Here is a 26,249-nt window from a genome sequence, read left to right as displayed (position 1 = left end):
CCATGCTAGAGAATACCTTGTATCAATACAAAATAAATCTCATGTGGACACAGGCTAAAGTGAAAATATCAGAAACACTATGGTAAGTAAAAAAGAAACTAGCTGCGGAATATATTAGCTCAAAATATATATTTTGCTCTAGGTCTATGAAACCTAGAGCAAAGTCAAGACTGGCCGCACACATCTTTAATCCCAGCACTCAGGAGGCAGAGGCAGGATGATCTCTGTGAGTCTGAGACCAGACCGAGCAAGGTCCAGACAGTCAGTACTGCATAGTGTAACCTCATCTCAAAACATTGACGAAAATAAAGTCAAGAAAAGACAAATGTAGGTAGAACAGAAGCAGGTTGGTGGCTTTTAGAGACACATGCAATAGTGGGAATTGACTTCAAATGATTATAAGGGACTTTGGGGGACAGTAGAAACTGTTCCAAAACTAGGATTCTTTAAAACTGTCCTAAACTTGATGATAATCTCAAAACTGTACAATTTTGAAGCTGAGGGCAGCAGAAATTTGGTTTGACGGATATGTGAAACATAGCCTTCAGGGTATAACCCGGGCTGCACTTTTTGCAAACATGCAGAGAATTTTCAAAATTTTATCAGGCTTAGTTCCATTTGATAACTATCCCTCCAAAAATACACATGTGGACAAAGTAAAGGAGTGGGCGTTGTAGAATTCTCCTATGATAACCTTGAAGCAGAGTATTACCTGAAGTCCAAGGCGAGGGGCCATGAAATCCTGGTACCTTATACAATGAAATCCACACAGGTGACAAGGATGAAGGTCCTGAAGACTGCTTAATGACATGGGACGATGCTCAAGAAATAATGTCAAATGGAAGAGAAAAGTGGGGTCGAATGGTTTGTGCACTAACCCTAAACGGGAAAACGCAAGTGCCTTTTGGGAGTGAAAGGCTTAGGCACTTACACCTGTACCTCGGTAACCCAACCCTTCCACCTCAGAGGTGCATGGTAGTCATCTCATTTTCTGCTGCTCAATGCTTTCTATGCCCAGGGCATTTTCACACAGGAAAGAAGAAATTGTGTAGTGTGGTCCTGACCAGATGAGCGAGGCCTACACGTCTGTAAATTCTTCAGGTTCAGCAGAAGCACAGGGACAACTGAGCAATGTGGGAGTGTGTGTGTGTGTGTGTGTGTGTGTGTGTGTGTGTGTGTGCGCGCGTGCGCGCATACGTGTGCACACACTCTTATGTAGGGATGTACACAATGGTGGGTCTTTGGGACTGAGAAAAAATTTACCACCTTTGATTGATAGAGCATTTTGACAACCTAGCCCAGCTTGGCCTCATGCGTCTGTCGCTCACGTGTTGTTAGTGACCAAGGTGCTGTGTTACACAAAGTGCTGGACACATGCTGGCAGCAGCAGGACTCTCGGGGAGTTCAGTGGCCAAGGGCTCCAGATGACAACAAGGACTTCCTTGTTTCAAAGTTCAGTGATCTGTGTAGCATAAGTGTAGCAGACTGGGAGTCATCAGGAGCGGGACAGCAGAGGCACAAGGACAGCCAATTAGGAGGCCACAGCCGGTTGAGCCGTCAACTTCTAGCGGCCTCCGAGGTAACAAGGGGGTGCGGTATAGCCTTTGCTCTCTGAAGTCACATTGTTACTTGCCACAAACACTTCTCCGCCTAACCTTTAAGATAATTAAACAAATGAGAAATGAACCAGATTCTAGCCCCAAACCTTCTAACGCTCTGGTCTTTAGTACTAATGAACTTGTACCAGCCTTACCACCTGCCTGGACCACGTGTGGGAGAAACCGGTAACGAGGCCCTGCTGCCCTGATGAGGGTGCTCATTAAGGAAGCCACTTGGTTTGAAGACCCACCCCGGACAATCTGATGGTGGATTTTATTGGAATAATTTTATAAACAAGGCTTCAGACAGGGTTTTCTCCTGATGAGTGTTCCAAGCTCATTACCACCCTCATGAAGACATTTAAAGAGATAAAAATAAAAGTCTAGGATTAAAACACTTTCACCTTTAGGCAAAACAGTCTCCCTGGGCTTCAGCTTCCTTCTTCTGTAAAAGGGGCAATGGTATTTCCCTTTCCAGAGCGTCTGAAAAGCTGGTGCTGAATTCTAGGTTGGGTTCCTGGCAGTTGGGAAAGAAGAACTCATAGATGCGATTATTTTTAATAGCATGAAGAACCCAACATGATAAATAGATGTCTGGTCTCTCTTAAGATGGGGCAAGCACCATGTGGAGGAGAAACACACACATTGCAGTAAATCAGCTACGGGTCTGGGAAGCCCACCTGGTTTTAATTAGACCGATATTCCGCTTCCAATATGGCCTTCACTCTGAGGGGTTTTTTTAGACTCGTGACTGTTACCACAGAATGACTCAATGTGTTCGTGGCACAGCTACTACAGAAGCAGAGTGACCCAAGGAAGGTGTTCACAGAGAGAGACAGGGGCCCCAGAGTTCGGTGCAGCTGGACACCTCATGCCTCACTCAGCTGCCCTAAAGCAAGAGGCAGAGGACTTTAAAATCTCTATGGACCACGGGTGGGATAGTCCTGCATTGTAAACTCATTCCACAGAGCCAGGCCCAAGAGTCTTCACAGAAGCATCACGCCTAAGAAGTGTGAAGGAGCTAGATGGGACTCAAAGATGATTGACATGTCTCTTTCTGAAGGCAGTGACATCTTCTAGTGTCTTAAATAGTAAGCGAAGAAGAAGAGGAAGAAGAAGAAGGCGGAGGAGGAAGAGGAGGAGGAGGAGGAGAAGGAGAAGGAGAAGGAGGAGGAGGAGGAGGAGGAGGAGGAGGAGGAGAAGAAGAAGAAGAAGAAGAAGAAGAAGAAGAAGAAGAAGAAGAAGAAGAAGAAGAAGAAGAAGAAGAAGAAGAAGAAGAAGAAGAAGAGGGCATTTTAACAGCAGAGCCTCAGGTCTCTGGGATTAGAGAAAGGGAAGTTAGAGATGAAGGGAGCAGAAACAGCATGTCTTTGCTGGGAGATCTTAACAACCGAATGGCTGATTGGAGCTTTCTAGAATCAACCCCATCATCCATGACAGAGTTCAGCTGCTCCATGCACTACTAGATATTTCAAATAAATAATTTAAAAGTCCCTAGCTGCCAGTGCCAAGTTCAAATGGATTTATGGGGCATTTGGGCCGCCCGTTGTCAGGCTGGGAGACTTAATGAGAGGTTGGCAGTGCCTCAGGCAATGAGTGCGCTCTCCCGAGGGTCCTAAGAGCAGCATCCATCTCCTGGGCTCTCTTCTTGCTGCCCCAGCCTCCAGGACCACGGGCCTTGCTCACTCTATTTTACAGGCTTTATCTAGTCTCCTTTGTTGACTGACAGAGGCCACCTGCACATACTACAGGGCTCGTACAGGCTGTCTAGACAATGGAACACCTTACCTGGTCTGCACCGCAGCCTCTTTCTGGACACCAGGGGGGCGGGTGGGGGGGGCAGTGTTGACGATAAGGGCATCGCAGAGAGCAAACGGCCCAAAGTGGAGCCAGAGGAACCTATGAGATCATCCGGAAGAGCTTGGGAATTCGCTGCCATTTGCCTACTTGGCTTTGGATGAAAAGCATATCTTAAAGCTGCTCAAAATGTGTCTGATTCATCTGTAACTGAGAATGAGACCAATCAGGGATAAGAAGTGAGTAAAAATCCTTGTGATCACAGAGCCAAGAGAGCCTATTTTAAAGCACTTAATGTATTTTTTTTCTTAAAGATATATACACCAACTGTAATTAAGCTCCTTCTCTCCTTGTGATCTTGGCGAGATGTTAAAAAAGAGATAGAGGGAGGGAGTTGACTTGCCAAGTGGATTTTTCTAAGCGTTCTCAGCTCTAATTAAAAGTCCTTTGTGCAGGGCCAACCAGCAATCAGCTTCCTAATTAGAGTTGAGCAAACTGCCTCGGTGAACTGTGGATTTCTGTGAACCCAGGAATCTGGGGGGAAGTCTGTCTATTCGCAAAGGGCTATCTTTTGAAGCTCAGACACCCAAGTCCTGAAAGGCACAACTCACAAAGCAACTTCACAACACTACTGTTATTGGGCCAACTATTTTCGCCTTCCAGTGGCCCACTGGTGCCCCACTGGTGCCCTCCACATTGTGCAAAACCATGGCTGACAGCATCACCATGAGACATTATATTTTTTTTAAAAAATGTCTGGATATAGCATTATGCGTGAATTAAAATGCTAATAGCTTTGTTCCTTGTTCGTTTCAGACAGAGACGCCTGCAACCTAGGCTGGCCTTGAACTTGCTGTGTAGCTGAGGAGAGTCTTGAACTCTGATTCTCCTGCACCCACCTCATGGGTACCATTGTAGGTACAGCCACACTTATGGGATGCTGAGGAGTAAACCCAGGGCTTCATGTATGCTAGGTGTGCGATGTACACTATGACTACAAACGAGCTACATCCTCAGACCCAAATATGCCAGTGTCTCCTCAGTTAAATGCCCACCAAGAATACCATCCTATCTTTAACTGGATAGTCTTCAGATTCTCAGGAGCCATCGTGGTAAACAGACACACCAGTGCTTGTTGCTTGCCAAACACAACACAAAGAACTGCCATTTTCCCCATCACAGACAGGACCAAGGATCAGAACAGTCAAGTGACTGGCTCAAATTATCACCAGAGAGGATGGAGCCTGGGTTCGCCTGCAGTCTGTCAGGCTCCAGTTTGTGCTTTCCCGCTCCACGCCCAGCTCACTGAGTACCCACACAGCACTTAGCCGGAGCAACGCAGTCTCATTTGAGCCCACTCTCCTGATTTCCAAGACCCATACTTCCACACTGAGACCTTCTGAAACGCAGGCTATCAGCAGAGAGATTTTACTGGAGTATAAACTAGAAAACACTTCGAGTCTTCACTCCCAGGATTGTAGTGAGAGCACCAACAATGGTACCTTGTCTCACCCCATTAGAGAGGAACAGTCCCAAAGCTACAGTACCCAGGGGAGATGCCCCCTGGCTTGCCCATCTCAGGCATACCTCTCTGACTCTCCCCTTTCCTAGAAACATAGGCATTTCGAAAGAGGGCTCACTTATGATCACGTGATCGTTTTGCTGTTCTCATGTGGGTCAGAGGCATGATATAAAGAGATAAAGCCTTATTCTCAGCTCTCAGGGGGCTGAGGCAGGAGGATCAGTTGAATTGGGGAGTCCGAGGCTGCCTGGACAACATAGGAAGATTTGTTTAATAACAAAAGCAAAAAGGGGTCGGGGAGGCTTTCAATGGGCTTTCTTTACATTGCTTTTTTTTCTTTTCTGCCAGTTAAAAACACTGGGTGTTAATATGCTTGCACTCTTCACACGGTGAAGTGGGGAGGGTGGGTTGCAAGGTTTCACTTGGAGCAGGCCCCGCCGTGGGATGAGGCGACTGTAGCCTCAGAGCAGAGACAGACAAGAGAGGAAGTCTCAGACAGCGGCAGACATGGGAAAACAAAACAGAAATGAGAGGAGAATAAAGGGAACATGGCAAGCTGCAGACAAAGGCCTTCCTCTCCAGGGCTGCACGCAAATCTGAAGATTTTAGAAAACACAAAAACAAAACGAAAACCCCCACAGGCCCACACAAGTAAGCTTTTGCTGGTCTGTTCAGGGCTGGGCACAGGAGCTCAGCTCTGGTGTTATCACACAGGCTGGGGTCCCGGGATCTTCTTTCCCAGGAGCTGATGTGGTCTCGCCATGGCACCTGGTGGCAGGCGTCAGCAGGTGGGGTCAGATATGCAATCCCATGGTTGGTGCTGTGCTCTTTGCTCTGCCTAACTCCTTTGCCAGCCCACCTCCTGGGCGTGGCTACCACTGGGGTTCGAGGGCTCAACTTTATTCAAATTTGCTGCTTCAGTGTTTGGTATGTGGCTGGCTTTTCCCCTTTGCAGATGAGTAGAAGCCAATAGTATCAGCCTCTCTCTGCACAAATGCTTTGAGATACTGGCACTTAGTGTTCCCTAGATGAATAAGGTCCCCCCAATGCAGCAGTAAGTCACATGTACGGAATTTTAAACTCTGACAAGAACCAAGCAGGCAGGATAGAAAGTTTACAGTCTTAATAACAGGTCCCACCAGACCTCCCAGAGGGACGAGTTGGGAGGAAAATAAAATGTTTCCGAGGTGAGCAGAATTATTTCTGGAATGTTAAGTTGGAAGAAGACAGTACGTCAATTCAGGGTGCGCGTCTCTGTGTTCTTCTTCCAATTGTACGTCTCTGAAACCCACGGGGCTTCAGCCTTCTCTGAAAGCCAGGCTGTGGGACTAACGAACCTGGAGGTCCCAAAACAGGTAAAACCGTTTCCACACACGTGAGTGTGGATACGTACGATTCATCTGACCCTCTGGCAACATATAGAAATGAACATAGTCCTACGGTCTACATAAGAGGGATAAAACGCCACCCTGAGACGGAGGAGACTCTGTGATTAGTTTGTGCCCGTTCTTCTTTCCTTCCCTGTTATATTCTTCCAAGCCACGATCAGACAGTGTTCCCACCGGGGTGACACATTGCTTTTCTCTTTTGCCCCAGATTGTCTTAAGTGCCGATGACTTGCCAGGCGCTTCGCTGGTTGTTTCTTTACTTGCTGACAAGTTGAGCTGGAGTTGGCTTTTTTGTAGTCCATATGATGACTTAGTCTCATGTACGTTCACAAGGCTTGGCTCCATAACTGCCAATTATCTGTGGAGTACGGTTGTCGTTGTCATAGTGCCTCTCTCCGAAGAGGAATGTTGAGTGGGTTAGCGCTCTCCCTAGCTGGGAGGGCTTGCTTTCCAATTCCAGAGTTCAGCATGGTAGGAATACAAGGAGAGTGACCTATTTTCAACAATATAATAGTTGCTGTGGACCTAGAACATCAATTTTGCAAAACAAAATGGAAATGGTCTATTCCAAAAACAAAACAAAACAAAACAAAACAAAACAAAAACAACCTAATATATCTTTTGATATCCTTTGAGAGCGTGGAGTTGAATCTGCAGAACCAGGAGCCTGGACAGGCTTGATTACACCGTGGGTGCCTAGACTCCTGTGCCAGGCTGGTTTCACTCATGCTAAGTGGCTTTGCTGATGAGAGCTGGCATTCATGCAACAGTCAGTGCTAATCTCTCAGCGTGAGTGACCATGCTTGCCTTTCTTCAACGGTAATCGCATAGGCAAGGTCCTAGCATCAGCTCCGCTTGACAAGTAAGGCAACTGGGTTTTAGGAATATAGTCACTTGTCCAGATCAAACGCCAGTTAAGAGCTCTTCGCCTACGGCACAGTTTCTTTTTTACCATATGTGTTTATAGTGGACACAAAGCTTTGGCATACCATTACCTATCACCTTCTGTAGTTACTTTTGTGGTAAGAGCATCGGCAGTATACTCACACAGCAAATGTCTATGATGTGGTAGCCACATAGCCACAGCCCTCGAGATGTGCTTTAGATCCCTAAACTCACTCATCATGTGTAACCGTAACCGTATATCCTTCGAGCTTCAGTCCCCCACCGATTCTCCCACTCTTCTGTACCCCTTATAAACCGACTGTCCTACTCTACCACTGTACGCTTAGTATATTTAGGTCCTACATGTGAGGTCATGCACTATGTTTGACTTAACTCACTTTGTATAGATCCTCCAAGCTCAAGTCTCTTAATGGTGTTAGGAATGATGAAATCTCCCCTATTAAGGCTGAATGATATTGGAGTATCTATTATGATATCTGACACATAGAAGATGTCATAGCTCTATGTGCGTCATACTGTGAGTTGTAATGAATGTGTAACGTGGAGATCTCTGTTCTCCAAGACACAGAGATAGTTCAGTGTCCACGAGCAGATTCATAGATTAGGATACTGTGCTATACATAGGGCTAGGGTGGAAGAGTTTACCTAATATCCTAACACGTACAAGACGCCCAGGCCAATTCACAATTCCCTTTCCTCCCGACAGCATAAAGAGCCCATCCTTCCCTTGGCCAATGCTGGTCACCTTTTGTAATAACCATTTTGATGGATGAGCCCTGAGCGGTCACTCAGTTTTGAGGTGCACTCCCTGATTAGCGTTGGTGAGTGTTTTATAAACGTGTCAGACAATTTTTTAGTTCATTTTTAAAATCCCTACTCAGATAGATGTTTTTGCCTATTTCTAATTGGATTGTTTGGGTTTTGTTGCTGTTGTTGTTGTGGTTGGAGTCATGTATGTTTTTTATGTAGCTTAAGTTCATTACTTTAACTTTGCAAACATTTCCTTCCACAAGCTGCTTGTTCATTCCGTTGGCTGACTTGGCTGTGCGGAAGCTCTGTTGTGGGTGGTCATGTTTATTTATATCTGCTTTTGTTGCCAGTCTTTCACAAAGCAGGGGAAGAGTTATGGCTGGGGTCATGGAAGTTTTCTCCTGCACCCCGTTCTAGTTTGATGGTTTTAGATTTTTACATCTAGGAATGGATTCCTGTATCCAGTATAAGGTAAGACTGTCTCATGCTTTGGTATGTAGTTATCCATTTTAAACAACACATTTCTTAAGAAAACTATCAGCCAGGAGGGGCAGCACACACCTGTAATCTTAGGAAAAGGGATCATGAGTTTGAGACCATTCTGGGTTATAAGAAAGAGAGATGGAGGTGAGGGGAAACACTTCTCTGTTGTATCTTCTTGATGGCCTTGTTGAAGATCTGTTAGCTTTATATAGTTGGGGTTTTGTTCCATTGGCCTGTGTGTCTGTTTTTATGACAGTAAGAAATGTCTTGACTACTGTAACTTTTAAATATAAATTATAATCACAAAACATAATGCCTTTTTTTCTTCTCTCTCAAGATTTCTTCAGTTATTTGGGCTCGTGTGACCCACTTTTTGATGGAGACAATGGTGAATTCGTGGGCTATACCTCTGGTCTATCACCTTCTCTCCAATGGCATTTCTTAGCTTTCCTCTCTTCATCTGTGAGCATCAGTGGCATTAACCTTGCTCTGCAGATGGGGAAGCAGAAACTGTGTCCTAAGGCAGGGAGGGGTGTGGTCTGAGTCAAAGGCAACTTTCTCTATGTGGATGGCTGCTTCAAGGCAAGCTGCCTTAGCAGGTAAAGAACAAAGAACACAGAGTGACGAGTCTTTGGACTCCCTTCCACTGTGTCACATCACCTGAGGTCTTTCACCTTTACAGTTGTGCCACGTATGTTCTTAGGGTGGCTTTGAAAACAGAGCTGGTTTTATGAGATCCGTAAATTGTCTATAAAATGTAAGTCTTGAGTAATGTGGTTAAATGGTTACTCTTCCAGTGCCGTGGATGCCTCCCCAGCCAGGACAGAAGCTTGAGATCTAATACTGTTATTCAGGGATGTTAGAGGATGGGATGACATGGTTGAAATGAATTCCTGGAACTTCACTGCCATTTCTCCCATTTCTGTTTCCATACTGTTTCTTGGGGTTCTTTAGAGGAGAACTGATGGACAGACGGGATAATATATTGAAACTGGATTTAGTAAACTGACTGATACAAGATGGTCAGATAGTCCCACAATGGCCATCTCACACTGGAGAAGTCAAGAATCCCATCGTTGCTTAGTTCATGAGGTTGGACGCTTTAGTAGTCCCAATTTGGTGCTGAAGGCCTGGAGCGATCCTGGAGGGTTGCCAGTCTTCATTGTACCTGGGAATCCTGAAGAAGCTGGTTCTAGTATCAGTGATGGAATAGAGCAAGGGCAGTGATAGGATAGATGAGCTTGCCAACAAAAGTAAGGCAAACAGAAACAAACCAAAACAAAAAAACCCTATTTCCTGACTTCTATGTGGATTCCAGAGATCAAACTTAAGTCTTCAGACCTGGTATGCACTCCTCAGACTGAGAATATCCTCAGCCCAGATTCTTTGTTTTTAGCTGGGAAATATTTTATTCTTTAGGGATGATAGACAGAGGCATTTTGAATATTATAGTTTTCTTTTTTTTTCTTTTTCTTTTTTCTCTTTTTCGGAGCTGGGGACTGACTCAGGGCCTTGGCTTGCTAAGCAAGCATTCTACCACTGAGCTAAATCCCCAACCCCTATAGTTTTCTTATAAGGACAATTTCATTAGTGTCTGACTGGCTTTCTCTAAGTCCCTCAGTTTCAGATTTTCCTTCTTCTGTGAGTAGATGCCAAATACTATTATGATAGTTAATCTCGGTTGTCAACTTGAATGGACCTAGAATGAACTAAAAGGCATGATACTGGGCATTCTCAAGAATTTTCTTAGATTACTTGAAGCAGGAAGCCCCACCCTAAATGTGGGAAGCACCTCCTGTGGCAGACCAGAGAAAAGGAAGGTGCAAAAGGAAAGAAAAGTGTAGTTGGATGTGGTGGCTCAGGCCTTTAATCCCAGCACTTGGGAGGCAGAGGCAGGCAGATGATGATGAGTTGGAGGTCTACATGTCAATTTCCAGGCCAGACTCTGTCTCAAAAAAAATGTAAGATATGATGTGATATAACCCCAGTTGTGTAGAGAGGGAGACAGGTAGATCCTCAAGCTTCTTGGATAGCCAGCTCCTTAGCCAGAAGATAACTCAAATGGCCTCAGGAAGTTCCTGAAACTAATCAAGTTCACTAGGTCCCACCCTCCCAAGAGTAAGCAAAGAAGATTCAGACAAGATAACCACAAAGAAGAGACTGAGACAGGACCAGCTTCCTAGAAGAAACAGAGACCAAGACATTTGGGAAGGACACGCTCCAAACTTTTGAGCTGACTACAGGCTGTGCAATGTGCTCCAGGTTCTTGACTTTTCTGAGCTGTCACCTGTGCTGTGGTAAACTTTGGTGATGCAACTGTCCTTAAATCATTTCTGCTTTTGTAAGTAACCTCTCACCCATATTCCTTTAACTAAGCCCAATAAAACTTATGGTTCACCAATTGTACTTTGGTGATATCCGTACTATGGTATGTCAAGAGTGTCCTATGTGGGGGGTGGGGATGGGGAGGAATAGATGTGTGTGTTATATCTCCCCAGGAAAGTCTTGTCAGATAACAATGGCCTAACCTAATTGCTAAGTTCAGGTTCACTGACAGACACTGTCAAAATTCAGTTGATGGCTCTTTGTGATGGCACATGTTTGAACACTTGGTCCCAGTTGGTGGTGCTGTTTGGGGAGATTTTGGAACCTCTAGGAAGTAGAGTTTTCCTGAAGGAAGGACATAACTGGAGGAGGTCTATGAGAGTATATAGCTTGTTCCACATCTAGTTCACTTTCTGTGCTTCTTGTGTGTAGCTGGCTTTCTCACCACCACAATGGGTGTCCCTCTGGGGACAAAATAAATACTGTAGTCTTGAAGTTGTTCTTGATCATGGTTATTTTATCACAGCCACAGAAAAGGAATATGATAAGGAACAACAGCAAAGGTTGACCTCAGATCTCCCACACAGACATAGACACAGAGGCACACATAGACATACACACAGACACATACACATAGACACACGAATACATATGTAGACACAGACACACACATAGACACAAAGACGCACATGTAGACACACATACAGACACACATAGAGACACATATACACACAAGACATTCACAGACACAGAGACACACAGTCACGTACACAGACACATAGAGAGAGAGACACACAGACACACACAGAGACACAGACACACACACACAGACACACACACAGACACACACACAGACACACACATAGACACACACACACAGAGACACACTCACAGATATAGACACATAGACACACAGACACACAGACACAGAGACATACACATATGTGTATATATATACATTTACACACAGACACATTTACACACAGACATACCTAGAAACACACACGCACATAAGGAATCTTGTGATTAGAACATGTCAAAAAGGAAAACATCTTTTAGCCACACATAAAGGCAAAAATAAGCCCAGTGGTCTGTTTGCTTTATTTAGTCTTTGATAGAAATAACCGTTTGGTTATAGTTTTGTTCTGCTCTTCCAGGCATCCAGACGTCTGGTGCACATGCTGAATTCCCAGAGCCTGTCTGGAGACATGGGCGGGCTCTGCTCCCCTGACATCTTTCCCCAGAAGCCTTTCTGTTTCTCCCTCTTTTTCCCTCCTGGATTCTTCAGCAAAAAGGCTTACAGCTTGAGAGGGCAAAGTTTCTAGTTTACAATCCCTGCTTCCCCCAGTGTTAAGGGCATATCAAGCCGTGCTTAATGCATGAGAAGGCTTAATGAAACTTAGCATTTTGGTTCTTGACGACTGGCCAGTTCACACGCCACTGACTCCCAAAGGATTCATAGTAAGTCTTTAACTTGACCCTTAGAAAGCATTTAAGAAAATTCAGGGAACCCATCAAAACAAAACCCACAACCAGATGCTGAGCTGTGAGCTATGAGCAGCAGGCATGTACTGGTCAAGGAATTAGATTACTCAAGGTGGTGACTCATTCAGCAACTATGTAGTGTTTGTGGTCGGGGAAACCTTCGCCAGAACATGACTAAAATCTATTGGCAGCTTCTTAAAAGGAATCATGACGGGGCCTAAACCAATGAGTATGTAAGTGTGCTGTTTTTTTTTTCTTTTCTTTCTTCTTCTGTGTTTTTCACTAAGTCAGAATCAGAGTGTAAGAAAACACCAGCCCTCCTGACATTGGCTATTATAGAATAGTCTATGGAACATTCCCAACAGCTACCCAGTGGGGCCAGGACACGTATGTATGTGTGTGTGTGTGTGTGTGTGTGTGTGTGTGTGTGTGTGTGTGCGCACGCGTGTGTGTATGTGTATGTGTATGTATGTGTTTATGTGTATGTGTGTTTGTTTTTGAGGTGTGTGGGAGGTGTGAGGGTGTTTTTTATTTTGAGGTGTGTGTGTGTGTGTGTATGTTTGTTTTTGAGGTTTGTTGGGAGGTGTGAGGGTGTTTTTTATTTTGAAGTGTGTGTGTGTGTGTGTGTGTGTGTGTGTGTGTGTGTGTGTGTGTGTTTGTATGTGTGTTGACAATGACCAAGATTGTAATGGGCAAAGAAATCAGATTTAAACAAACTGTTAAAGATATGCTCTGGGTAATTTACTTTTTTACATTTATTAATTAATTTAGTGTGTACATGTTTGTTTGCATGTGTCGGGCACACCTGGAGATCAGAGAACAACTCCGACAGTCAGTTGGATCTCTTCTTTCACCACATGGTTCTGAGGACCAAAGTCAGGCTCAGTGGTGAGTATGTTTACTTCTTAAGCCATCTCCCCAGCCCTGTTCTTAGTCATTTAAAGAAAAGCCTAGAAGAAGGTATCCAAATGTGGTTGTTGTGTGAGTTGCTTAGGACTGTTGCAAACGCCATTAACAGAGTGGCTTAGCAGAGACATCTTTACTCAAAATCCTGAAACTGAGTAGCCTGATATCGAGGAGGGTGGAGATGAGTTACTGACTGTGCTCTGTGCTCCTTGGCTTGTAGAAGCATAATTTATTATTGCCTGGTTTGGCACATGATATTTTCTTTGCACATACGACTCTGAGTGTCCTCTTATAACAAGGACACCGATACTGGGTAACGGGTTCACCCTGCTCCAGCATGATCTTCCCATCCTAACGAGTCACATCTTCAGCATGCCTGTTTCTAAATAAAGTCACATTGTTAGGTACAAGGGTCAGGACTTCAAAGTCTGGATGTAGTGGAGAGGAAGAAGAGTGGACATGTAACAGTACCTGTCAGCTAGAAAGAGTGAAGAGAGACAAGCAATCCACTTGAAAGTATGTCTTGTTACTCAGACCATAAAAATGTTCAGAGTTTTCAAAAAGCTTGAGTTCATTTTACATTATAAGGAATGGCCATTTAGAGAGAGAGATTCAATAACCTCAAACAGGGAATTCATCCCAGCAAATGTATTTTCTTATTGTCTGAGTAGAGTGTCCTGTCAACACCAGGGCACGAAAGAAAGAAGATGCCACCCACCGGATCAGTGATTGAGACAGGACACAGGAAAATTAGCGATACAGGTGAGGTAGGAAATGATTGGCAAAACTTGGAAAAAATTTGCTTATGGATCTTATGTTTTGAGAAAGGCTGAGCCCAGCAGCTGCCCCATACTCCTGGGGCAGCAGAGGGAATAATGTGGGTGTTAGTGTGGCTAACGCAGTAGAGTGGGTTATGTAAACCAGGATGGCCATGATCAGCAGACAGATGCCAGTGTTGGCATAGTCAAAAAGAAAGAGTAGAAGAAAGCAGGTCACAATGAGTGCAGTTCCGGGCCCCAGTAAGGTGTCATCCTTGCAGTTGAAGTTCTTTATCCCTGACTCCAGACACAAAAGAACATCTGGCATTGAAAATGCATGACCAGGAAGTGTAATAACCCACCCCTTCAGTAGGGACCCATGTGTCTATCCATGAAGCCTGTTCATTACTGTGGGGACTACTGCCAATATGATATGTGTGTGTGGGGGGGGTTGTATGTGTATGGGGGTGAGTCTATAAGGGTGTGATGTAGTAGTTATGTGTGTGTGTGTATGTATATGTGGTATGGTGTGTATGTATGTAATGCCCATGTGTGTGAGTGAAGTTATAGTGTGGTGTATATGTGTATGGTATGCTGTGTGTGTGTATGTGTCTGTGAGTATATATGAGTGTGTGGATGTGTGAGTATGTATGTATGTATGTATATGTGTGTTTTATGTATATGTGTGTATAAGTGTGTGTAGGTTTGTATATGTGTATGTATGAGTCTGTGTGGCTGTGTGTGCATGTATGTGTGGTATAGTGTATATGTGTGTAGTACGTGTGTGTGTGTGTGTGTGTGTGTGTGTGTTGAGGTATATAGGGCATGCTGTGTGTATGCTGTAGTGCATATGTGTGTGTGGTGTGTCTGTGTGAGTTAATGGGCACACAATCAAACTTATACAACTTGCCAGAGGCTCTTGTTCCTGTCCCCTGATTAGATTAGAGGCTCAATAAGAGAAAGGCAGTGTTCCTGGAGCATCCACAGGGTAAGCTGACAGGAGGAAGTGAGTTGAAACTCTAAAGTGGCAGCTCTGATTTTTCTCTGTGGGGGCAGCTTTTGTGGGAGTCACCATAACCAAAAATTTCCTTGCACACAGATGAATTTTGAACAAGTTCATTCGTTAGGAACCTGGATATCTCTTGACTTTCTGTCATAATTGTGTGTCACTTTAAAGTCTTTCTAGCTCCCCGGGGTTTTAAGTACAATGAATCTACACTAGCACAGCCCTTTCCAATAGATCCAGAGCCTTAGACATCATAAAACTTTATAGCAGAAAGTGACCTTGGAAATGATCTATTTCAATGCTTCATTTCACAGAGAGGGAAATTGAGTTATCCAGGGGTTAAATGACTTGTCAAAGGTTAGCGTTCAGGAAGAGGCAGAAGCAGGCTTTAATCTCATTTCCTGACCCCCTTTGTCTACCAAAATCATGTGTGATGCTCCCAGAGCCGGGCTGTAAACTAACGAAGAAGGATCTTGCTCCAAGTAGAACGCTGAATCGTGAGCGACCCTGTGTGTGGGGCAGTAGTCTCTGGTATATATTCAAAGCGTATGCTAATGACCACTTTTCTATTCTTGGGCAGTTCTGAAATTTCGAAGGATTCAAACAGCTGCCTATAGAACGGAAAGGGAGCCACGGGTTCTTTAGGGAAGGGAGAAGAGGTGTGTCCTTAGGTCTACCCTGTGTCCCCTTTGTCCACTTACCAGTCGTTAACAATGTATACATTGTATCTTCCAGAGAATAGTGTGCATGGTCTGTTGGCGTTGGAAGATATAATTTATACATTGAAGAAATAAAGAACTCCTCTCAGATTTCCAGTACCCATCTTTCACAAGCGCACACATACACACACACCCTACATGGTCTTAGCATTGTCTCTGATTAAGTCAGACCCCTGAAGTTCACGTTGTCTCAAGAGAAATGTGCTTCCGACTTCGGAGGTTAAGTCTAAAGGAAATTGAGTGTGTTTGCTTGATTTTAGCAGTTTGACCTCTGAGTATATGGTCAGCAGGACGGGGAGGTAGGAGCAGGCCGCACACAAGCCGAATTAAAACGAAGCCCTGGCATCACTCAGGAAAGCCTTCTCCCACCTGCTTTTCATTTCCTCTAGTTATTTCTGGTAATGAAGGTTGGAACTGCAGCTATATATTTTGAGGTCTTGAAGGTCTATATATTTTTTTCCTATACAATATGCTAGTGATTAAATATATGTCTCTGTTGTTCACAGAAAAAGACAAGGCCTAACTGTTCTTGAAAACACCTTAAAGGGCATTTCCTTAAAGATTGACCACACCTGCCTTTCAACTTGGCCTTTCGTACGAATCTACCTGGATGTCTGCCTGCCACAGTGCAGCCTTCCAACTTGGCCATTGTCATCCAAGATTTTCTTTATCATTCTGAATGCTGACTTTGGCTTTCATGAACGGCCAAAATGACAACTTGGAATAATAAAGTCCACTCATTTTTAAATATGGCGGGAGACGTCTCAGGAAGATTGAGGGCATTCGGATGGGAAAGCAGCCCTTCCTGAACTCACTTCTTCTTGGACTTTTAATTCTCCAGTCATCCCTCAGGCAGGAATGATGTCTGTATCAGAAGAATGGAATGCATGGCAGTATTGGAGCCCTCCCTTGGGAGCTTTTAGCATAATTTGTGATTGAGTTCAAGCCTGGAATTTGTCCCGGCCCCTAATCAATCCTTAGGTATTTCTGTTCTCTTCATGTTCGTGGGGCAGGCTGCCCATCTTGTTATGGCCTTCCCTTGACATTCTGAAATACAACGTATTGATTGTCACTTTGCTCTCCCCTGTCTGGTAGCTTTGTAGACTCTCACCGATGAGAGGGGATCTGTACTATGTATTCACCTGCACAAGAGTTGCATTCTTGGGATTCACATTGGTTCGAGTGTCTGCTGTGCCCAGAAATCCTGAGAGGCAGTCAGCCCAGCCCCACCCTGCAATCTGATGTCTATATATTATGAAGGGGAAAGAAGAGGGCACTTGGATATATGCATCTGCTTGCAATTTCCTAATGGAATCTGGCAGAAGAGCCTTGCAATAGGATAGGTTCCAGTAAAAAGTGCATTCACAGAAGCAGTTCCCTGGGGCTTGACACCTATTTGCCCTTTGAGAGCATTGGGGAGATGAATCATGGAATGAGTCAGCGTTGGGTCAGCAAAGACTAGTGCTCTGATGGGGGAGGGAGGGGAGGACTCTAATTGTGTCCGTTTTAATCAGAGCATATGCTTAGAGGAAGAATCGAGGCAAGCAAGGTCCTGGAGGGGGAAACATTTAATTATCAAAGACCAGGACTTCTGTATCATGCTGGGTCTTGGTGCTGCAGTTGCGGGAGAAGGCTGCACTAGAAATTATCTTAAAGGAGAAAGCATGGTGCTGGAGCACGGAGCTGCCACTGAGACTAGAAGAGAACAGATTTGAGGAGTAGAGGTCTTCCCTCTCAGAGGACCACTCTCAGGTGTGGCAAGCATCTCGAGGCTAGAAATACAACTCGGAAGGGTTTCTCCGCCTTCATCTGTGTCAGTGTCTTTGGGTCTCCCCTGCCCCCTGCGTCTAAGTGGACCAGGGCTATAAATTTGAGCCAGGGATGTCAAAGTAAACTTTCAAAAGCCTCTTGTGTGCCCCACCATACCATTCCCTTATTATTTCCAGCCTCACTTTAGGTCCCAGGCAGTGGGCTCAACGGTCATGTTTTGACATTGTGCCTTAATAAACCTTCCTCCCCCTGGGTTGCTTATGTCAGGTATTTTGCTACAGAGATGAGATCCAAACATTTACTTTCTTCAAAAAGATGAGCGTTTTGTCATTTTTTCCCCTCAGCAATTCCTGACAGGTATAAATAAGGACCATATTTGTTTATGGTTCACGTAAACAGCATGCCTAAGTGTAGATTCTTGGTTAGGGATACTTCCTTTTTCCAAATATTACGTTTATCTCTTTAACTTCATATGCATGCTATTTGCACATTAACTCCCGACTTCTTTCCCCGTCTGATTCCAGGTCCCCCCTTCTCCTTTCTCTCAAGTTCATGGGCTCTTTTTTCTTTGTCAGTAACACACACTGATTGTCTTACTTAGGGTTGTTATTGCTGTGACGATGATACTGTGAGCAAGGTAAGGTGGGGAAGAAAGGGTTTATTTGACTTACATTTACATAATCTATCATCAAATGTAGTAAGGGACGGAATCTGGAGGTAGGAGATGATGCAGAGGCCACGAAGGGGTGGTACTTATTAGCTTGCTCACTTTGGCTAGCTCAATCTGCTTTTTTGATAGAACCCAGGACCCCCAGACCCGGGGATGGCACCGTGCACAATGGCTTGTGTCCTGCCCTATTAAAACTCTGGTTAAGAAAATGCCTCACAGGTTTGCCTACAGCCAAATCTTTGGGGACACTTTCTTAATTGAGGTTCCTTGCTCTCAGATGACTTTAGCTTGTGTCACAACACACATCAACACACACACACCACACCACACACATATACCACACACACACACACCCACACATCACACACCCCCCCCACACACACATAAATAAATATATAATTATACCATGCTGAGTTTATTTAGTTTTCTTTGTACATATGTTCTTTTTAGGATTGACCAGTTGGCATTGGATAATCGATTATGAGCTCATCCCTGGAGAAGAGTATCTCTTTCTCATCTGTCAATTTCCTGTAGCTCTTCACTAGGGGTTCGGTCCTGTGAGATTCCCCCATCCATGTTGGAACATGAACTGCTGTTGTCCTTGTTTAGGGCCTATGTAGGCAGCCATATTGTCGGGATTACTTGGGTGCTGCGTTTCTGCCCTAATATCCTGGTTCTCTGCCTTTCATCCTTACAGTCCAGAGGTCCTTACAATCTTCTTGTCCCATCTCACACAATGCTCTCATGTGTGGGAGCTGTGCCATAGATGCATCAGCTGGAGCTGGCCAGAGCCTCCCTGTGTGAGTAAATGCACTTGAAGCCGCAATTAGGTTCCTCTCACTGTATCAGAGGTGTGATGTCACAGCACTTTCCAATGACCGCTCATTCTGGTTATGAACAGACCCAGTCTTCCTTATATCAGTGTGCATTATGTTTTTGAGGCCCCCCCAACACTTCCCCTGAGGAATTTTCAAGAGAATGGTGGAAAGAAATACATTTAAAAGGAGATCCCAATTGTTGAAAGAGAGGCTTCACCCAGCACCTGAGGGGAACAGATGCGGAGACCCACAGCCAAACATTAGTCAGAGCTTAGGGAATCCTGCAGAAGAGGGGGAGGAAGTTGTAGGAGCCAGAGGGGTCAAAGGTACCATAAAAAACAGTCTACAGAATCAACTAACCAGGGCTCATAGGGGCTCATGGAGACTGAGGCAACAGTCAGGGATCCTTATAGATCTGACCTAGGTATTCTGCTGAAATGTTATGGTGTTCTTGTGGGATTCCTAACAGTGGGAATGGAGATGACTGTCTCTGGCTCTTTTGCCTGCTCTTGGGACCCTTTCCTCCTGCTGGGTTACCTTGTCTAGTCTTGATGTGAGGGTCTGTGCCTGGTCTTGTGACTTGCTATGCCATGCTCGGCTGATATCCCTTAGAGGCCTGTTCCTTTCTGAAAGGAAATGGAGGAGTGAATCTGGGGCATGGTAGGGATGGTGGGGAGGGACTGGGAGGAGTGAGGGAGGGAAAACTGCTATTGGGATGTTATATAAAAGAGAAGAATAGATTTTTTTTAAAAAGGAGGTCCAGTCTAACATGATTTGGAAGAGAGTCACCTGACCTCATGAATATACCATTCACTTAATAAATATTCATTAAAACAGTTTTAAAACCCACAACACAGAACCCAAAGCACTTAGTTCACCCTGCCCATTGCAGTCTTTCTCTGGAGTATACTGTCTGTCTTAGTTAGGGTTTTACTGCTGTGAACAGACCATGACCAAGGCAAGTCTTATAAGGACAACATTTAATTGGGGCTGGCTTACAGGTTCAGAGGTTCAGTCCATTATCATCAAGGTGGGAGCATGGCAGCATCCAGGCAGGCATGGTGCAGGAGGAGCTGAGAGCTCTACATCTTCATCTGAAGGCTGCTAATGGAGTTCCAGGCAGCTAGGATAAGGCCCACACCCACAGTGACACACCTACTCCAACGTGGACACACTTTCAATTAGTGCCACTCCCTGGGCCAAGCATATACAAATCATTACACTGTCCTTAATTTGCTATGTGTCTTGGCCGAATTATTTTCCTTCAATAACATAAGAAGCAAAAACCTCCTTTTCCATTTCTTCCAACTAGTACTCGGGATGTGTTATCAAGACTACTGCCTAGAGCTTAGAAACAAGGGGAGGTGTCTGTGGGCCATTCAAGTTTGTTCTCAAGTATTAGTTAGCAAGCTAAGCTGAGATTCAACTGGAGACCAGAGGAAGGAAACACAGGCTTACTAAATTTACTACGAGGAAGCTGAGGTGCTAAGGGATTAACACTCACGTGGTGAACAGTGAGCATTGGAGTTGACTTTAGAGGCCAGAGTCAAGGTGTCTGGCCACTTTACTGCATTCCTCCCCACCCGACAGTGACCTCATCATTGAACTTACCAACAGCCAGCTGAGGAAGTCGGAAGGAATATCGTTACACATCGTTGCTAGCTGCGGTCCCTGCAGATGACATTTTTCTGTTAAAAGGAACTGTATGACTGTATGACATCTCAGGGTGCACATAAACTAATCCCGGGGGGAGGGAGGGAGTGTCCCAGTTCAGTGAGGCTCATCCAGAAGGCAGTGGAAGCTGACCTCAGAGAGAGGTTTGCTCGCACTGTAGGTCTGCATGACCTCAGGTGTACGCTGCTTAATTCGTGGTTGGGCCTCCTGTGTTAGCAAACGCTGTTTTCAGGAAATAACGGCCAGCCTTCTATTGACTTGCATGTGTTCTTTCTCTTTGACAGGGAGGAGGGTGAGTTCAGGGAGAGGTGTGGCTAGCGGGGGCGGGGGTGGGGGTGGGAAGGGGGAGGGGCGAGGTCCATACACTGTAGCAACTGTGCGGGAGAGCTTTAATACTTCCTCAAGCAGCAGCTTGACCTTCTGCCACCCAGACAATGCTTACTTGCTCTTTTGGATTTTTTTTTTCTTCGTTTTCTTGCTCATTTACCACAGCTGTTTGTTGTTTTCTCAAATGCTAAGCTTTTTATAGCTCTTCAGTTACTTATAAAAAGTATCAGTTATTCAGGCCATATGAGCACCAGCTCAGTGCTGGTCTAATGAGCAGCCAGAACACTGAAGTCCTATTTCTGTCGCTTCTATTTTTTTCACTACCTCCTGCCCCCCTCTCCTGACTCTCACGACTTCCCTCTTTGGACTCGGGTGACTCCAAGATTTGGAATTCACTAAAAAGTTGGTCTTTGCTGTTTAGGAATAACTCTTCAGTGACTCACCTCTGAGTCTGTTCTCGGCTCTCCACAGTTGTATGAAGAGTTGAAGAATAAGGACCTCACCCTGCAAGCCACGGCTGCTTTTAGAGCTGTAGAGGGGCTCCCACCTGCACACGTGCACCTGTGCGCCCTTATGGCTGTCAAATCCCCACTAAGTACCCCACTAAACAAGTGACACGGTCCAGTCTGCAACCTCTGTGGAGAAGAGTGGGGTTTGGCCACAGAGGGAATCCTGCTAGAATCAGAAGGAAGAAACCAGGAAAAAAGGTACATTCAAGAAAGGGGAGTTTGTCTATTTGAGGGAAGTAGGCAGTCTCTCTGGCCCTTGGGCGATTTTTAAGGGTTACATCTGTGTGTTACCCACACATTCCACAACCGATTCTTGTGATGAGCATACATCTTTGGGGAAAAGGTTATGGCCTTAGTGCAAGATGGCGTCCTTGAGAGCAACACGGAGAGGATCCCGAGAAAAGCCAGAGTGTCTTATTGGGGCTCTGCCTAGCAACACCTGACCCACTATCTGGGCTGAGCGTGATTAAGCCAGGGATTCATTTTCAGGAAACAATACCCTCAGACTTGTTCTCTGGGTCCTGGAGGAGGTGAAGCATCCCTTTTAGAAAAGAGGACAAGTCATCTACTGTATATAGTGGGGTGCTTTTATAGAAATGAGTCCTTGCTAACATGTTTTGAGGTAAAAATCAGACCTTATTACAATTATTATCACTGTCTCTGTCTGTCTGTCTCTCTCTGTGTGAGTGTCTATGTATGTGTGTGTGTGTGTGTGTGTACATGTACACATATATGTGTGACAGATCAAGTTACCCTGCAACTCTACATGTAGCTTAAGTTGGCCTCGAACATCTGGCAATCCTCCTGCTTCAGCCTCTCAAGTGCTAGGATCACAGACATGAGTTTCCATGCTTGGCACACCTTTCCTTTTCTTTTTCTTTTCTAAATAGAATCTTTCACACATATGTGTGCAACACTGTGCTTTTACTACATCCGCATTTAGTTTTTCAATGTTCCACATTAAGTTAGCTTGCAGTTAAGTGTCTACACTGATGACTAGTATCTACCGAGCACATTCTACACCCCGGATACCATCCATGCATTAACTCCACGAGCAGGGGGGCCTGTTATTGTATTAATTTTATGTGTGATGATATCGAGACCCAGAGAGCTCAGCAATGTTCCCACGTGTGACAGAAGCAGGGTGTGAGTCCAGCCGCTTATTTTTCTTGTTACTTTTAATTGTTCACAATACATCTCAAACACCGTCAAATAGTTGCCTTGCCTGCTCTTTGAGACCGGGAGCAAGGGAACACTTGGAACGCACGGACATCACACTGAGATACCCACCCAGGGGCAACAGTCCTGTGAATAAATGTGTAACAACACAAACGGGGTGAGAACTTGCTGAGACGGCATCTGTGCTCCGGGATAGCTGGGGCTTTGTTGTTCTTTAAGCAGGCCACATCTGGCTCTGGCAGCAATTTTGAGATGCTTTACAGTGACATGTTCCGAAGTCTACCTTCTGTGTTCGCATCACCTGAGCTCGAGGCCAGACCTGCTGGGGCTCCTCAATGCCTTCAGTTCCATGCCCTTCAGAAAGCCGAGTTCTGGATCTCCAGACTCTCATGGGTGACCCTGGACCCAGCCAGCGCTCCTGACTTCTGTGCTAGACCCTCTTCACAATGAGTATGTGGTTCCACAACTATATCTTTCTATTACAGATTAATAATTTAGGATTCAGATACCCATTCTCACTTGAAAATTATTCTGTGATATGAAAATCTACTTATCTATCCTCTACAGTCTGAATCCATCTATCCCACCAAATGCATGAAAGTATGGAAATTCACAGACTTTCCATTTTCTGTCTACACTTTTCTCTTTACATTTTTTGGAGGGAGGTGCGCTTGTTGCAGCGTGTGTGTGGAGGTTAGAGACCTGGTGGAAGGAGCTCTTTCCTTTTACCATGTGGGTCCGGGGATCAAATTCAAGTTGTCAAGCTTGCAGCAGGAGCCTCTCTGCCGGCCGAGCTTCTTCCCGACCCTGGGTAAGTCTTTCCATTTCATAATAATACCTTAGTGGTTTTTTCCTTGGGAACATTATTTCCAGGGCTCTGTAGAAGAAATATGGGGTTATATTTTCATTTCTTTGGCTTTAGTTCACCAATTTTTTTTGTAAATAATTTTGAGTCAAAGAACACAGACAATTGGCCCACAGGATGTATAAAAAGTATAGTCTAGGGGTTGGGGATTTAGCTCAGTGGTAGAGCGCTTGCCTAGGAAGTGCGAGGCCCTGGGTTCGGTCCCCAGCTCCAAAAAAAAGAACCAAAAAAAAAAAAATATATATATATATATAGTCAAAAGAATTAGTCATTAATGTAGATTAAATAACATAACACACAGACACAGACACACACACACACACACACACACACACACACACTCTGAAGGGCTAAAATTAAAATAACTGACAATCCCAAGTGCTCAGGAAATGTAAGTAAATCTAAACTCTCGGTTGCAGAAGAAATGTCAAATGACATGAGTACTTTGAGAAAACTAGTTTGGCAATTTCTTACAAAGTCTGAGACACACTTAACATATGATTCACAAGTCCTACGGATGGTCATAGAAATTTTCCTTGTATTTGTCCTAACCTGGACGTAACCCCAACATATACCAGCTGGCCAGCAGACAAACTAGTTGTCGTATGAACCCTAGAATATTACGTTGTGATAAAAATGAACTCTAAGATACTACGGTATAGACGAGAGTCTCGAATGTAACCGTTAACATGAAAAAAAAAAAGAAAAAAGCTAGAACAACAACAGGAATTCATCCCATTTATAAGAAAATTCAGAGGCAGCAAAGCCACAGGACCTAAAGCAGGTCTTTGTCTGCATTTGTGTGAGTGGAAAAGAGGGGGTGGGGGGTGGGGGGTGGGGCGTGGAGGTGGAGGTGGGGGGTGGGGCGTGGGGGTGGAGGTGGGGAGTGGGGTGTGGGGGTGGAGGTGGGAGGGTGGGGCGTGGGGGTGGAGGTGGGAGGGTGGGGCGTGGGGGTGGAGGTGGGGGTGGGGGTGGAGGTGGGGAGTGGGGCGTGGGGGTGGAGGTGGGAGGGTGGGGCGTGGGGGGGTGGGGGTGGGATCACCCCGAAAGCTGCAGCTGATCTTACAGATGCGGAGGCTCTCACACCTGCACACACACAGCTATTTGCTTGGTGCTCTGAGTGCCTTTAGAAAAACACGAAGCAACACTTGGAAGTGGTGGAATGGTTCTGTTCCTTGGGCCGTTACTTGACTATGTGTTCGTTAAAACTCATTGAACTGTACACTTTAAACCGAACTTTAACAAGAGGAAAACATTAACATATCTGCTGTCTTTGTAGCTCAGCGGTATCTGAGAGATGATGATGGTGATGATGATGATGGTGACGGTGATGATGATGATGATGACGACGACGACGATTATTATTATTTTAGGTCTAGAACTAATAAGGTCCTTTGAACTCAGCCCCATTGACTTGGTCCAAAGTTAGTGGTCCGATTTTTTCTTTTAACCTGACATCTTAAAACTGGAGCTGTCCCTTCAAGGGGACCAGGTGAAGCTGAGCCTGATGCCTCCCACCTGAGAATGAGCAGCTAGGTACGCCTCCTCACATCAGTGGTGCCAGCACTTGGGACTTTAATATTGTTAGGATTTCCAGAAGTCTCTTTTTAGTGACTGAGATCACCCAAGTTACTCCTTCACCGAGGAACAGGCCTCAGCAGCATTTCCTTTTCCCTAATACTAGCCCATCCCACCTAACCCCACATCTACTAGGGATGGACGAACGTGGAAAGCACTTGCTACTCAAAGTGTGGTCCTCAGCCTGGACACCGGCAACATCCAAAAGCTTCTTAGAAGTGCAAAAGGTCACACCCATTCATAGACTGATGGAACAGAAGCTCTTTAAGGATCCCAGGCACCCAGACCACAGCAAAATATTTCTTGTAACCCTTGGGACTGGAGAGATGGTTCAGCCATTAAGAAGGTGGACTGCTCTTACAGAGGGCCTGGCAGCTTACAAATGCCTGTAACTCTAGGTCCAGCAGGACTGCGTGCCTTTGTGAGTGGACCCACACATATGGACACACACAACTGAGAAAATATTAAAAATAGTTCTTGGGATTCTGGAGCCATTGTCCCTTTCTCCTTCTATAGTTGCTCTGAGCACTTCCCGAATTAAGCCTTGTACTGGAATCTTTTGTGACCCTCTGAAGGTCAGGCATTGGATCCCTTCTGTCAGAGTGAGCCCTTGGACTACTGGACAGGTTTCGTTTTAGCGCTTTGCCGATGTTTACTTACCTCTCGCTGTTCAATAAGCGTCTTTGTGAGGACAAGGAAGAAACGGCAGGTACCTGAGAAGCTTCTGCACACAGCCAGAAAGGGTTTGAACGGAAAGCCTGCTCTGCAGCATGGTTTACTTAATAAATGTTAAGTGAAAACATTAAATGTCCTTCCTGTCGCCCTGGAAGTGGCTTTCACAGGGCCCACTACAAAGACAGTTTTGTAATCCTTTCAAAGCACCTGTTGTTTCATTCCTCCTGGTTCCTATGTGGATGACTGTATTTACTCTCTGGGGTGTGCACTGAGTACTTAATGGTGGAGGGGTCTAGCTCTTCTAAGTTCTGGCTGGCATCTAAGCTCAGCTTAGTCTCCCTTACACAGAGGGCAGAACCCAGGGGAAAGCTGCTAGTGTCTGAAATGGAGTCCTTTCCCACCCCACAGCAGCTCCTGTGAGAGGAGAGCAGGGAGAAAGAGAGGGTGTGAGAACAGGGGTCAGGAAACAAGTCATCCGGCCTTTCTGAGCATTAGTTTTGTGCCCTGGACAGAGGAATTGGACTTGATGGTATGTGAGGTC

General features: G+C 45.1%; 1 long non-coding RNA gene across 43 annotated transcripts; it reads left to right on the top strand.

Moving 5' to 3' along the window:
• The first annotated feature begins 8,136 nt into the window (after positions 1-8,136).
• Positions 8,137-25,844, top strand: LOC134478955 (uncharacterized). Of its 43 annotated transcripts, none has more exons than XR_010051763.1 (7): positions 8,138-8,432; positions 10,546-10,785; positions 11,927-12,487; positions 13,066-13,142; positions 16,150-20,867; positions 21,374-23,401; positions 24,735-25,844. It is a non-coding gene; the product is annotated as an uncharacterized LOC134478955 (long non-coding RNA). The 43 variants fall into 43 exon arrangements; XR_010051762.1 differs by having other exon boundaries at positions 13,026-13,142; XR_010051756.1 differs by having other exon boundaries at positions 8,137-8,432; positions 10,707-10,785; positions 11,927-13,142; positions 13,832-20,867.
• Positions 25,845-26,249: the final 405 nt, after the last annotated feature.

The sequence above is a fragment of the Rattus norvegicus genome, chromosome 5, assembly GCF_036323735.1.
Source record: "Rattus norvegicus strain BN/NHsdMcwi chromosome 5, GRCr8, whole genome shotgun sequence".
NCBI classification, from domain to species: domain Eukaryota; kingdom Metazoa; phylum Chordata; class Mammalia; order Rodentia; family Muridae; genus Rattus; species Rattus norvegicus.
The sequence above is the reverse complement of the archived record's forward strand: the minus strand, read 5'-3'. Positions and strand labels throughout refer to the sequence as shown.